General features: G+C 36.5%; 1 protein-coding gene across 3 annotated transcripts in view; it reads right to left on the reverse strand.

Annotated features, from left to right (window-relative positions):
* The window catches only part of LOC114362863 (uncharacterized), a 127587-nt gene that overhangs the window by 38495 nt on the left and 75821 nt on the right, over positions 1–13271 (reverse strand). The gene's annotated exons all lie outside the window — the stretch shown is intronic.

Raw genomic sequence — 13271 nt, forward strand, 5'->3', positions numbered from 1 at the left:
TGTTCCGAGCGCTCGTAAGAACTAAATTACTAATAGAAGACAAATAAAAATTATACCATTTTAAAGGTAATGTTTTATACTCTAAATTGATACTACAGAAGTACAGATACATACATATTCATTCAGTTCTTAAGATGGCTCGAAACCAAACACAATGGCGTGATTCCATACTTTTGCTCGTAAGTATAGTTGGTGACACCAAAAGTAGCCAAAAAGTTGGCAACACTATTCCAATTTATTGTAACGACATTTTGCGAACGTTTTGGCTACTTTGAATGGCATGTTTGGGTGTCACGAACTATTTCACGCTGACTGTACTGTACCTTTGGAAAGAGCGTGAGAAAATTCTTCAATAATTTACCTTCGTAAAGAGCCGAGTAAAATGAGCCGTGTATTTCTCGAAATAACAAAATATTTGAAATCATAACGAATCCGAACACGTTAATACTTTCCACGTGTAAATGTTACGGTAAATGTGAAAATTATTAATAAACCGGTTATTATGAGTAATTACCTCATGATTTGGTAAATGTTATTAATATAAAATCATTAATATGTATGTGTAACTAAATAGGCGACTTAGGGCCACCCCGCCGCACCTTAACTTTAAATTAAAATAATATGCTAAGGGCATCATGGCAAAGTAATATTACTTATCCAAGAAATATTCCAAACTTAATGAGATTAGTGAGATTATATCAAAAAGTTCTCTTTTATTATATTTGTTAGTACTAAAGTTACATTATTAAATAATCACTGATAAATGTGATTAATTTATAACTTTTACCTCGACTATTCATAATGACCGATAATTACGAATAATTTTCAATTCACATATTTTACCGTAACATAAACACTTCAAGCACAATATATGAACATTGTTTCGTTTCTCCTAGACTAACAATTAAAAGGGAATTAGTCGAACAAAATGAATACAAGCATCTTATTATTCATTGCCCGAAAATTAAAGCAGCTTATATCGTGTAGTATTAAATAATGAGAGTATTACACATTTATGATGTAAGACAGCTCATAAAATATTCGAAATCAAAATTATATCACTGTGAATTTAAAGTAGGTAAGTTAGGTGGGTATAAAATATTGTGCTAGAAACAGATCAGTATAATAACAATCGATAAAAATCTTAAATTTTTAATTATGAGGAGAGCTAAATACATTTCACTTTTTACAGAAAAAGTGACTGGCGAACTAAATGATACTCGTAAGTACCTATACCGTATAATACAACCGAAATATATATTGAATTAAAAAGTTTTAAGCTCATAGTTACACATAGTTTCCTATTTTTTACAAATTGATTTCCTTTTAACTCTTAACGAATGTAGAGTATTAATTGTTAGTTCATTTGCTGATTACTTTCAGTACTTATTATTCGTTTACAATGAATAACATCTTCCTCAAGCGACTTTAATGGACATTAAACAGCTGGTTTTTAATATAAGTCGAAGACCTACTTTACTAATTTCGCTTCATGTCTCTTTCTGGAACATACATTAGTGAACAATATTTCAAATACTTATTTTGGCAGAGCTAAACATTTTTTCTTCGAATATAATAAGCTTACAACTAAGAGCAAAATATTATGTTTTTAGTTCTGTGTGCAAAGAGGCATAAAGTTATCGGAGTGACAAAAGAAATCGTAGTGGCCTTTAAAGGCCTACTTAGATAATAAATATTTTTTGTGAAACTTTAACAACTCACTTTTTTAGGGATTGATGATTTTGAGCGATTAATGTCATATACAGTGTGAGTCACGTTAAAGTGTACATATGAAAATAGATGAAACTAGACCTATTTTTATCGACAAAAAAGAGGTCAAAAATTTTTTGAGTTTTTTTTTTAATTTTTTATAGAATTTTTTTTCTTGCAATTACTTATTGTAAAGAAAACGTNATTAGAATAATTTTCAATTTATCACATATTTTACCGTAACATAAACACTTCAAGCACAATATATGAACATTGTTTCGTTTCTCCTGGACTAACAATTAAAAGGGAATTAAGCCGAACAAAATGAATACAAGCATCTTATTATTCATTGCCCGAAAATTAAAGCAGCTTATATCGTGTAGTATTAAATAATGAGAGTATTACACATTTATAATGTAAGACAGCTCATAAAATATTCGAAATTATATTACTGTGAATTTAAAGTAAGTAGATGGGTGTAAAATATTGTGCTAGAAACAGATAATAACTTTAAAAATAATCGATAAAAATCTTAAATTTTTAATTATGAGGCTGAATAAATTTCACTTTTTACAGAAAAAGTGACTGGCGAACTAAATTATACTCGTAAGTACCTATACCGTATTACACAACCGAAATAGATATTGACTTAAAAAGTTTTAAGCTCATAGTTACACATAGTTTCCTATTTTATACAAATTGATTTCCTCTTAACTCTTAACGAATGTAGAGTATTAATTGTTAGTTCATTTGCTGATTACTTTCAGTACTTATTCGTTTACAATGAATAACATCTTCCTCGAGCGACTTATATGGACATTAAACAGCTGGTAAGTCGAAGACCTACTTTGCCAATTTCGCTTCATGTCTCTTTCTGGAACATACATTAGTTAACAATATTTCAAATACCTACTTATTTTGGCAGAGCTAAACATTTTTTCTTCGAATATAATAAGCTTACAACTAAGAGCAAAATATTATGTTTTTAGTTCTGTGTGCAAAGAGGCATAAAGTTATCGGAGTGACAAAAGAAATCGTAGTGGCTTTTAAAGGCCTACTTAGATAATAAAGATTTTTTGTGAAACTTTAACAACTCACTTTTTTAGGGATTGATGATTTTGAGCGATTAATGTGATCATACATACAGATATGCTCTGAAAAAAGTAAATATGCAAGTAATAAAGATTTCGCAAATTTTAATTCAATTTCATTTGTATCTTTTTAACATACATCTCAATTGAATATTGTTTCACGCCAATATGAAACGTGACCTATTGAAATGCAAGTGAACGCAGGGGCTATATTTTCATGAACAGTCACACGGAATATCAAGTTCTGGTGACATTAATTGCATTATGTACCATAGTTAACAAGTTGTATTCACTAGCAATCACGAAATGTAAATTCCTAATTGCCAACTCGACGGATTTCCTAGAATTTGTAAAGGCATCTCATAATCTAAATTAGTACGGGAAGAGTAATGATATCTCGGAATTTACAAACTTACAATTAAAGTGTCTGGAGAGTAATTAACCTATAGGAACTAAAATTAGAGAGACGCTTTTCCGAGAAAATGAGACAAGATTTGTGCTTAAGCCACTTAAAGTTATGTATCTTTCGAAAGGTAGTGTTCAAAGACATATAGTAGTAAATACTTATGTACGTTTTTAGCTGATTCGGCGAAATTCTTACCGCCTAAAATATGCCTGTGTTCATCAGATATAATGTAAGATTCAAATAGTGACATATTTTTTGCAAATCAGTCCATTAATTTCAGAGCTTATTCGACACAAACAATTAAATCTTTCTTCTTTATAATATCAGTGTAGTCTAGTAATCTAAACTGTATAGTTACTACTGCTATTGACAGTACCGAAGCTGACAAAACAGAAATAATTGAGTAATAGATCTAGCGCTTAACAGAAATACGTCCTGAGGTATGGGAGCGGCACGGGAGGGGTGATTTTGACATATAATGAATTCATGAATTGACAGAGCAATCAAATCATTTGACGTAATAAAATACACTCAGTTAAGCGCTACAGCTATAGCATTTTCACAGCTAAGCGAATAGCATAAACCACCTTTCTTTGCAACAAGCCCTAACTAAGGGCACGTACCCCGCCGTAACTCGTGAGCCGTCTGTCCGGTCGCCATAAAGAAGGCGGCCAAACACTAGCCGCAAACACAGGCGTGGTGCCGCGCCTTACAAACACTCCAGCGATCATCCTCTATGGAACGAAAGCATATTTCTTGCTTTATTTGAGAATAAAGGGCGTTAAGAATGGGTACCCATATTTCCAGGCTTTTCGGGCATCAGTTATTTGTGAGAAGCAATAGCCTAACCTACAGTAATATTTTGTGAATTTAGAGGAGGCAATTCAGGTATTATTTGATTCAACTTCTACTGACATTTAATCCTATTCAATAGGTTGCGATATTTCTCCATCGAAACTGCACAACAGAATTATGCTAATGATGCGAATAAAAAGAAAGACTAAATATAAGGAAACCATTGAAGTGAAAATGCTTTTTCTGTACCTACTCATTCAAAACTAATTTATTTATTTATTTGGACTACATAAAGGCGGGTAACATTTTGGAACAGTTTATGGACCGTCAGACCACAATAAACAAAAAGTATTGGGACTCAATAAGATAAAGATTTTGGCTTCTCTGTACAATTAAACTATTTACACATTTAGAATGACGTTAAGAGAATGAATTTCAAGTGACGTCACTTTTAATAGCGGAAAAGTCCCATGTTTTTCTCAGCAACATCGGGAGACATAGCCTGAATAGTGTGGCGGACCCATAATGAGATTTTAATTGAGGGCGTGGCGCGCTGATCCGTCGACAGATACGGTAACACGGTTAACTTCATCAGCCCGCGGGCGATTACGTTACCTAATGTAATTGTGCTGTTAAACAATCCGCCGGCATGTTCGGCGGCCCTAAGCGGTGCCCTTAACAACGACCTTTGTGATTATCTTGAGTCTTGAATACCTACCAGGTATTTTGGATTAACTAATTTACTAATTTCCTGACCGCTTCTCATCCAAATGTTACACTGCTTCTTTCCCGGATATTTCCAGAAATTATGGTCGACTGAAAAACGGAAAGGCTTTGTGTGGAAAAGCTATGACGACTCATTATTACAACAAAGCTTAAAGCTCGATTCTATCTCAAGCATAGTAGTATAATAACTTCTTGAATTTCAAGAACAAAGCACAAAACTAGATTCTAATAAGTATGTATAGGTAGAGCGAGGCTTCTATTGTTTGTATTGCAATAATGAAAATGAAAATGATATTTATTTAGTCCAAAAATATTACAGTACATTATCTGGTTACTGTTACATTCAGAATAAAAACGGATTACAATTTATATTTATACAGTAAGTACTAACAGCATCACTGGACTCCACACTAGGATTCCCTGTGTCGTGGAGACCAGTCTTCCAAAACCAAATATACGAAACTTGGGGCTGAGTCTATGACTGAAAAAGGGAACTTAGAGCCCTCGCACAAAAGACTTTCAACGGGCTGCTAATTCATTCAGTTCCACCGTCACACATGTAGGTACTAATCAAGATCTAGCCCAGCATCATCCGATCAAAGGTCCGTGTGCGCGGGCTCTTAGCAGCGATTAGACGGCGCCGACGCCGCCGCGGCGCCCCGGCGCCTGCCATCATTTGCATCTCGCCGTCACGCGTCACGGCGCGAGTCAACCGAGGCTTTACAAATTCAATGGCTTTCGAAGCGCTGAACGAACTAACATAATGAATTGAGACAGCACAAGGTGTCTTGGGCGCGTAAACAATATGTTAATATTTGGCGTCATATTAATTCAGATTAGAATTAATATGATCAGGATGGCTGGCTCCAGGTAAAGGCGTAATCAAAAATTAAACAGCAACTGTTTTGCAAACCAATTTTGAAAAGTTTTTGTAAAGTATAAATATCATTACTTGCCTCAAGTGTACGTAGTTTGGCATAACGTGGACTGTAAATTTATTGTATATGGGTAGATTATAGTTGGCATGCTGGCGAAAAATGAAAAATTTACAATATTTAATTTTTCGCCAGCATGACCAAGAATTGAAATGTATACCCGAAATGTAATCACATGCGACAAATCTAATCTGGATGATCAATAATATGATCAATCATCGTAATTTGCCCTTTTCTACTTTAATAGCTAAGTAAGTGAGACCGGAGATATTTTAAAACTAGAAGTGAGTGAAAGAAACGAGACCAACAGTCGCACTACAGGTCGCTAAAGTGGGCGGGCCACGTCTTCTGGCGTCGAACACCGCCCAATCTGCGCTGTTGGAATATCAGCTGTCTTCGACGAGAATACACTGGGATGGTAAAAGATGTGCAGTGCTAATAACGCCCACGGTCTACATTGGCTTTTCTTAAAATCTCGAGGAATGGAAACTTAAAAATATTCCCTTAGAAAGGCATAAGAACTTTATAATTTGATAAGTAATATTTCCTAAAATTTCCTAATTTATTTTCTCAAAATGGTCTATAATAATCGCTTTAATGATTGAAGTTATCATTTTTGTAGGAAGGAAAGGAAGGTGAATTTTTTTAAAATCAATTCGCAATTCTAATCAGCCAAACATTTGCTAGGAAAGATATTTTTTACAAAATTAATCGCTAATGAAAGTCAAAAATCCTTTTTTCTTTGTGCTCTACCAGTTTAGGCTCAAAACATATCCATTCACCCCTTAAAATTCTACTCTTATTAGAACCATCTTATTTCTCCACCAAACACCCGAGAGTGTATCCAATAAAATATCAATTTATTTATCTTTGCGAACGAAGACGCAGGTACGCCGCTCGGTCATCCGTGAGTAACGCTCGCTAGCAGCCGTCACCGCGCATCGTCACGCTCGAATGCGCCCGACACGCCTACCGCTACGCGCGTGCGATTACTTTTTGTAATTATCCAAGGATTAACAAATGAACTCTACTAAGGTTAAACAAACACTGAGTAACAAGTGCTCGCGACAAACGTCAAAGCACATTCACATGGTCCATTGAACATGACGTTGTTTATGAGCAACCACGCGTTATTAAGTTATTGAAGGTGGTGAAATGTTAATTTTCAACCGACTTCAAAAAAGGAGGAGGTTCTCAATTCGACCCGTATGTTTTTTTTTTTTTTTTCTATGTTTGTTACGCGATAACTCCGCCAATTATGAACCGATTTGAACAAATCTTTTTTCGGCGTATAGGTAATACCTCAAGGGTGGTCCCATTTAAATTTAATAATAGAAAAAACAACCCCCAAGGGTGGAAAATTGGGGATGAACTTTTTTATACGCAATATCTCCGCCGATTATAAATCAATTTGAACGATTATTTTTTTGTTGAATAGGTATTATCAAAAGGGTGGTTTCATGCGAATTTGAAGAAAATATTTCACCCCCAAGGGTGGAAAATTGGGGATGAACTTTTTTATACGCAATATTTTTAATTTTTAGTATTTTTTTGTGTTCACGCATTTGAAGTCGGTTTTATTTTTTTTAAAAGTTAATTATGTGTAATAATTTCGTTTGAAATTTGTCACAGCGAGTTATTACGGTTGAATGAACAAACACACATAATATGACATGGCAAAAAATCATTTTGAACTATTGGCAACTGCTAGTTGTGGAAATTTTTGGGGGCCTCTGTCCATAGTGGACGGCATTTGGCTGTTCATAAGAACTGTTAGTTACACCTATCAAGTATTCTGTGCTATTTGACTATAGATTTAGGCTGAGTTGCACCATCTTACTTTAACATTAACTATAATTATAACCAGTGTTTTTCGTATGGAGTTTAACAGAATTTTGTTTAAGTCAAAGGAAAATGGTGCAATCCAGTCTTAGTATATGTTTGTGTCTGGAAAAGTCATTTCGAATTCTGCACTTATTTGAATTGCTATTTTAATGTACTTGACCGTATAAACAAAATCTACCGTAATTCAAAGACGATGGTTCCATAATTGCTATTGTAGGCACCTTAAAGATACCTTAACGGCCATTAAGTATATCATAACTCATAATACAACTCCTAATTAATCCAATTAGCAAATTATACGGTAATATGCAATTTGATACGCCGTATCATTCCCCCATCATCCTAATTAAGGGTACGACAACCCAGAACATCAGCGAACTATTTTCAGCTATAATAAGAACATTGACATTAGGGCACGCACATAAGAAAACTGACCTCGGAGTGAATATACCCTCTAATCGAACTCGCGGCGAGGGGCCCGGGGCATAAATCAGGCTCCCCTAGCGATGACGCCCCGCGGAGCCTTCAATTTGGCACATCCTTAAAATGACACACGAGTAGCGCCCTAACGACGCCCCGTCAACACTTCGATGCTTTCTTATAAATAAAACACGCACGTATTACTTTGGATTAGCATTTTTAAAGTAATAAAGTCGGGGACNTTGGAGACACCCGCGTCTTTAGCAGTTGGGTGAGTTAATTGAATGCAAACTCTTCGGGGTAGGCCAGTCTATTAGTAAATTGTTTCAATTTGATTTCGATAATATCAATCGATTTATTTACTCTGGCGTTGTTACTTAATATTTATAACTTATCTTCTATATTTAATCAAGCTCTCAATATAATAGGAGCTTTTTGTTAACGCGCTTTTTGTAGACACCACGGGTTCGTAGGACGAGAGCTTTGTTAGGTTTTTATTTCTAACAGGCTACTGGTGATTTATTTCTAATAGGCTGGCCGTCATCTTGGACAGCGAATGTGTTAGCCAGAAGTAGGTATTAATGCATAGCCTTTTGGAGTCATGTGCTAGGACCCTTGAAGATCCTTTAATTAAGCTGGATCATTTCTTTTTTCACATTTGGCAATGGCCAAAAGTTCTTGGGATATTTGTTCGAGGTCTATTTGAATCTTATACCCGTCTCATCTCCAGCATCACGTCTCTTATTCCCATCCATGTATCACCGATCAGCCGTCGCAGAATGAAAGCAATCAGGGCGGCGTCGTAGACAAACTGTCGGGGTGGGCCTTAATTGGCGGTCGCCGAGATTTATGCGGGGCGCCGGTCGTCACGCGGCGATCTCCCGACCGCACGACCGACCCGCGATCGGGCCCTCCGCAAACAACGCCCCGGCACTTATTAACACATCCCGAAAAGTGTTGCGGGATCACCTATACGGACCGCAAACATCGCGGTCTCGGTCAGATTAAATAAGGTGCTGGGATAATTTTCATTGCTGGGCAAGGGCATCAGATAGGTATGGCCATGCACGAGTACTTGATTACGACAATGTGACAGTCCACCAGAATGTGTCACTATAGGTAGGTCAAGCGCTTCACTGAGTAAGTGCCTTTATGGAGCGGCACGGGAGGGTGTTTTTGTGACGGTTAAACGTCAGTGAGCCTTCAGATCTCCTTCAGATGTGTATACTCTGTCACGTCATACTGTTTCATTGTCACCCCTGCCATGCCACTCCCATACCCCAGGCATCGAATCAGTTAAGGTTAAGGACCTATAATCATCTAATTTTAACGTCGATAATGACTAAGATGCTGTTGCACAGAGGATGGCACATGGCGCCCATTCCATGCACATTCAACAATTTACCACACACATTACAAGTAGGTAAAGAATTCAATTAGGTAGACGTTTACCATGATGTGCCTACATATTATGTCTATAATTGTGATACATGCTATTTTGCAATAAAAATTAAAAGACTTGTCACTCTTCCTGTATGTCAACGCAGCCATTAAAAGCAGTAAAAGACATTGAATGCTCGTATACAGGTTTGGATTTGTTAACTGAGAAAACGGATCTTTTTCTTCATTGCTTTAATTTTTTAATTACTTTTCTATTTCTTAATGACTCCTATATTTATTTAGTACTCTAAGGCTTAGGGTCTAAGCGATAATAGCTAAGAAGAGTTTAGTGTAGCAGCCTACATAAATACACTTAATCTTCGTTGCTGAAATAGAGTTATGCAAAGATATTTAAAGTATAAAAGGTTATAGATAGAGTCTTTATAATGTCTCCAAGCCTATATGAGCCTCTTAGTACATAATTTAATCATTTCTCCGTTGTCTTATGCATACAATATTGGATCCTTTCGTGTTCTTATTACATCATATTTTTTATGTCACATGAGAAGGTAGGAAAAGAGTATGTTTTCCACAAAGAGAAAGTTCACAGGGAACTAAGTAAATTGTAAGGAACTAGGTCTCCTTCCTATCTAATTTGGTTTTTAAAGACAAGAGTGCATGTTCATGGCTTTTCTAGCCTACATTATTAGATGCATATAAATTGTATTTCTTGTGGGGCACATAAAAAGCTCTCAAAGCGAGCTCAATAGTTATACATATTTGAACGGGTATGTTTTAAAAAGGTTTTATACATTAAACGTTTAACTATAGCACAAAAGTTTTATAGATTAAAATCTGCTATCAGATGTCGCCAAGCCCCAGTGACAATTAGAAATGTAACACGGCATGGAGTAGCTGGTAATATAGCAATCAATAGCAAGTTACGACTTCAAAACTAATAATGTTAGAATGAAATATCACTCGTCAATTACAACTTAGAATTATTGTAACGGATATCGTATATTACCTACTACTTTGTAAACCAAATCGAACTCGTCACACTAGTGCCGCCGCAAAAATACCCAATACGTATAGGTATATCGGCATCGACACACTCGAGTCTTGTGTATCCAACTCTAGAAACTATGTGGTGTTTAGACGCAGCAAAGGTCTCTAGACGACGTTGTTTTTGCGGGGCCGGGCCGGGGCGGGAGCCCCCTCAAGGCGGCTTAGGGGTAAAACGGTGCCGTTTTCAATTTGCTTTATTTGCGCTTGTTTTAATAGCGCTCACTCCTTATTGCCCGTACGGGCGACCAGCCAAATTGCTTCGTGCCTGGACGCCTTTTGATTAAGAAGCCGCACGGAACTAGGCGTAAAAACAAAGTGCCCGGTGTTTGCTGGAGTGAGACATCCCGATGGGTCGCCGTTTTTGCTGATCGATTTCATTATTGTTTTTTAAATACGAAGAAAGCACTTAAAAATACTAAGGTGCGTTGGACATATTTGCATAATAGTATGTCGTTGTACGATTGGCGTTGGGTTTTTGTTATGAACACAAGTACCTACCTTCCAAGGTAAACACGACATAATATTTTGATCATTACGTACCGAACCGAAACACTTACTATTATGTGCTTCTATCAACGTATGTACACAAATTATATTTTGTGGTATAAATACGGTCATTATTATCAACACGCAGTACCTACAGAATTAAATCAAATATCCAAAGTCAAAACGTGCCCGAACAAAACGCGTCATTTGAATAAGACTCAATAAAGCTTTGCCCCAGTATTATCGATTTTATTGTCCAAATATTTCACATATAACCGATCAAACAGTAAACAAAGAGTGGCACACAGCCGGCGCTTGTAAACAAATATCCACGTCACATGAAATAATGAGCTGAGCGCAAACATGGTAGAAGATATTATGTAAACAAGCAAAGGTACAAGTACAGGTACAATTTGTGGTGCACGGCTCATTCAAGCTTCGGCCAAACCAACGCGTCGGCGATGGCGTTGACGACCACTGCGCAATAGATCGCTGCGACAATGAAAGGACGCGTTGATGTGAACTCATCGCTACAAATTCATACACGACATCTGCCGGGCTAGGATGCGCGCCGTGATAAAATCTTATCGATGATTTTAGACTTATCGTGTAAAATCGATAAAATGGCGCGATAAAAGCTTATCGTGGCGCGCATCCTGGGCGGCTAGGCCTGCATCGCCATCATGCAAGCAGACTGCACGCGTTGCTTTGACCGAGCCTGCAGTGTTACCGCATGTGTCAACACTGCTGGTCTGTCGGCGATCATTGTGTCACGGTGACAAATCGATTAATTTAATTATGGCTGTTAGGGGCTGTGGGACAAAGGTTTTTGTCCCTATCGGTTTGTCTGTGACGTGAAATACGCGCGGCGGTTTTGTCAATGGCTAGAACTAATAGCTAAATAGATATTTCAACCAAAAGCTCATTTATAATCACCAAAAAACTTTTCTCTTAAATAAAACGGACGTTTAGAATAAATGCTAACTGACAATTGAAAATGAAGCATACATGATTTAATTAAAAGCGTATATGTAGATAAATATAATTGTTTTGTCACAACAAGTAGTCTGTAGACAATGTGCGATTTCTCAAGAACAAGTCTAGCCACAACATTCGGCAAAAAGATTTTTAGATGCTTATCTAAAAATCTCTTTGGAACTGTTGATGCTTATCACAAATAATATTAACCTTTGACTACATACTTACCTACTTACAATATTTTTATTTTCCATTTGGATGGACTACATTTTAATATTTGAGCAGCTTAGTAAACTTCAAAGAAAATAATGAATACTAACTTTTGCCAAAGTACGCCGATAAAGTGTTTATGTGCCACTTAAATGCGAAGTGGTCGTCAGAATGTAATTTTTACTTATTAAAACATCTCATAAATCCTCCAGATAAGCTATGGTTTAAACCCAAGTAGCGGTTAAGTATTACTCGGAAGTTGACATCAGAATTTAAAGAAAATAAATGACGACTTAAAAGGCCACGAAATAAATTATAACGAATGTTGGCCAAACAAGATTGTCCAACATTGGCGCCATATCATTTTAATAAGCAAATTAATTTTCACGTAACGAATGTTGGCCAAACAAGATTGTCCAACATTGGCGCCATATCATTTTAATAAGCAAATTAATTTTCACGTGCCAAATATCGGTGTGTTTTTCAATAAACTGAAGGCCTATCACAGTTTCCCACTAATTGGGAAGCCATTTTGTTTTCCAGTCTGAAACTGCAATTTATCCTCCGGAATTTAAAAGCTTTTTGATGTGTAATTAACTGTGTACCTACGGCGGACAAAATGATAATCAGAGGTTATTGAAATAAAGTCATTCATGGCGAATATGAAAAGAATTACACGGTATGGGACGGCAACATTTTAATAACGCCGGAATTAACCGATACTTACTACTTTATGTGAGCGTGTACGCGCTTTCAATTAAGTATTGCCGTATTTTCTCATAAAAATAATGTGACGAAAAAATTTTTCGAAGCTACATATTATAGTGTTTAGCTAAGTTGAAATGGTATTTCTATTGGAAGCTTTGCTCACAGCACTACCGATATTTAATTTAATCAGTAATACAACGGCAACGGTAAAATAAAGATTGACCATGCTACCACTCACTAGTTAGTAGTGCTACCGGTAGGGCAAACGCAAAGTACGAGGTGGGTGTGGAAGACTGGTAAATGGTTAAAAACCACTGACCTAGTTAAGATAGCGGGAAGCCGCTAAATGCAAACGGCCTATGTCCGGCAGTGGAGACTTATTATGGTCATGGTTATGTTCGCATTTTATGCNTAAATCCTCCAGATAAGCTATGGTTTAAACCCAAGTAGCGGTTAAGTATTACTCGGAAGTTGACATCAGAATTTAAAGAAAATAAATGACGACTTAAAAGG

Source organism: Ostrinia furnacalis, unplaced genomic scaffold (assembly GCF_004193835.3).
Source record: "Ostrinia furnacalis isolate ACB-3 unplaced genomic scaffold, ASM419383v2 OfSCF6844, whole genome shotgun sequence".
Taxonomy (NCBI): Eukaryota; Metazoa; Arthropoda; class Insecta; order Lepidoptera; family Crambidae; genus Ostrinia; species Ostrinia furnacalis.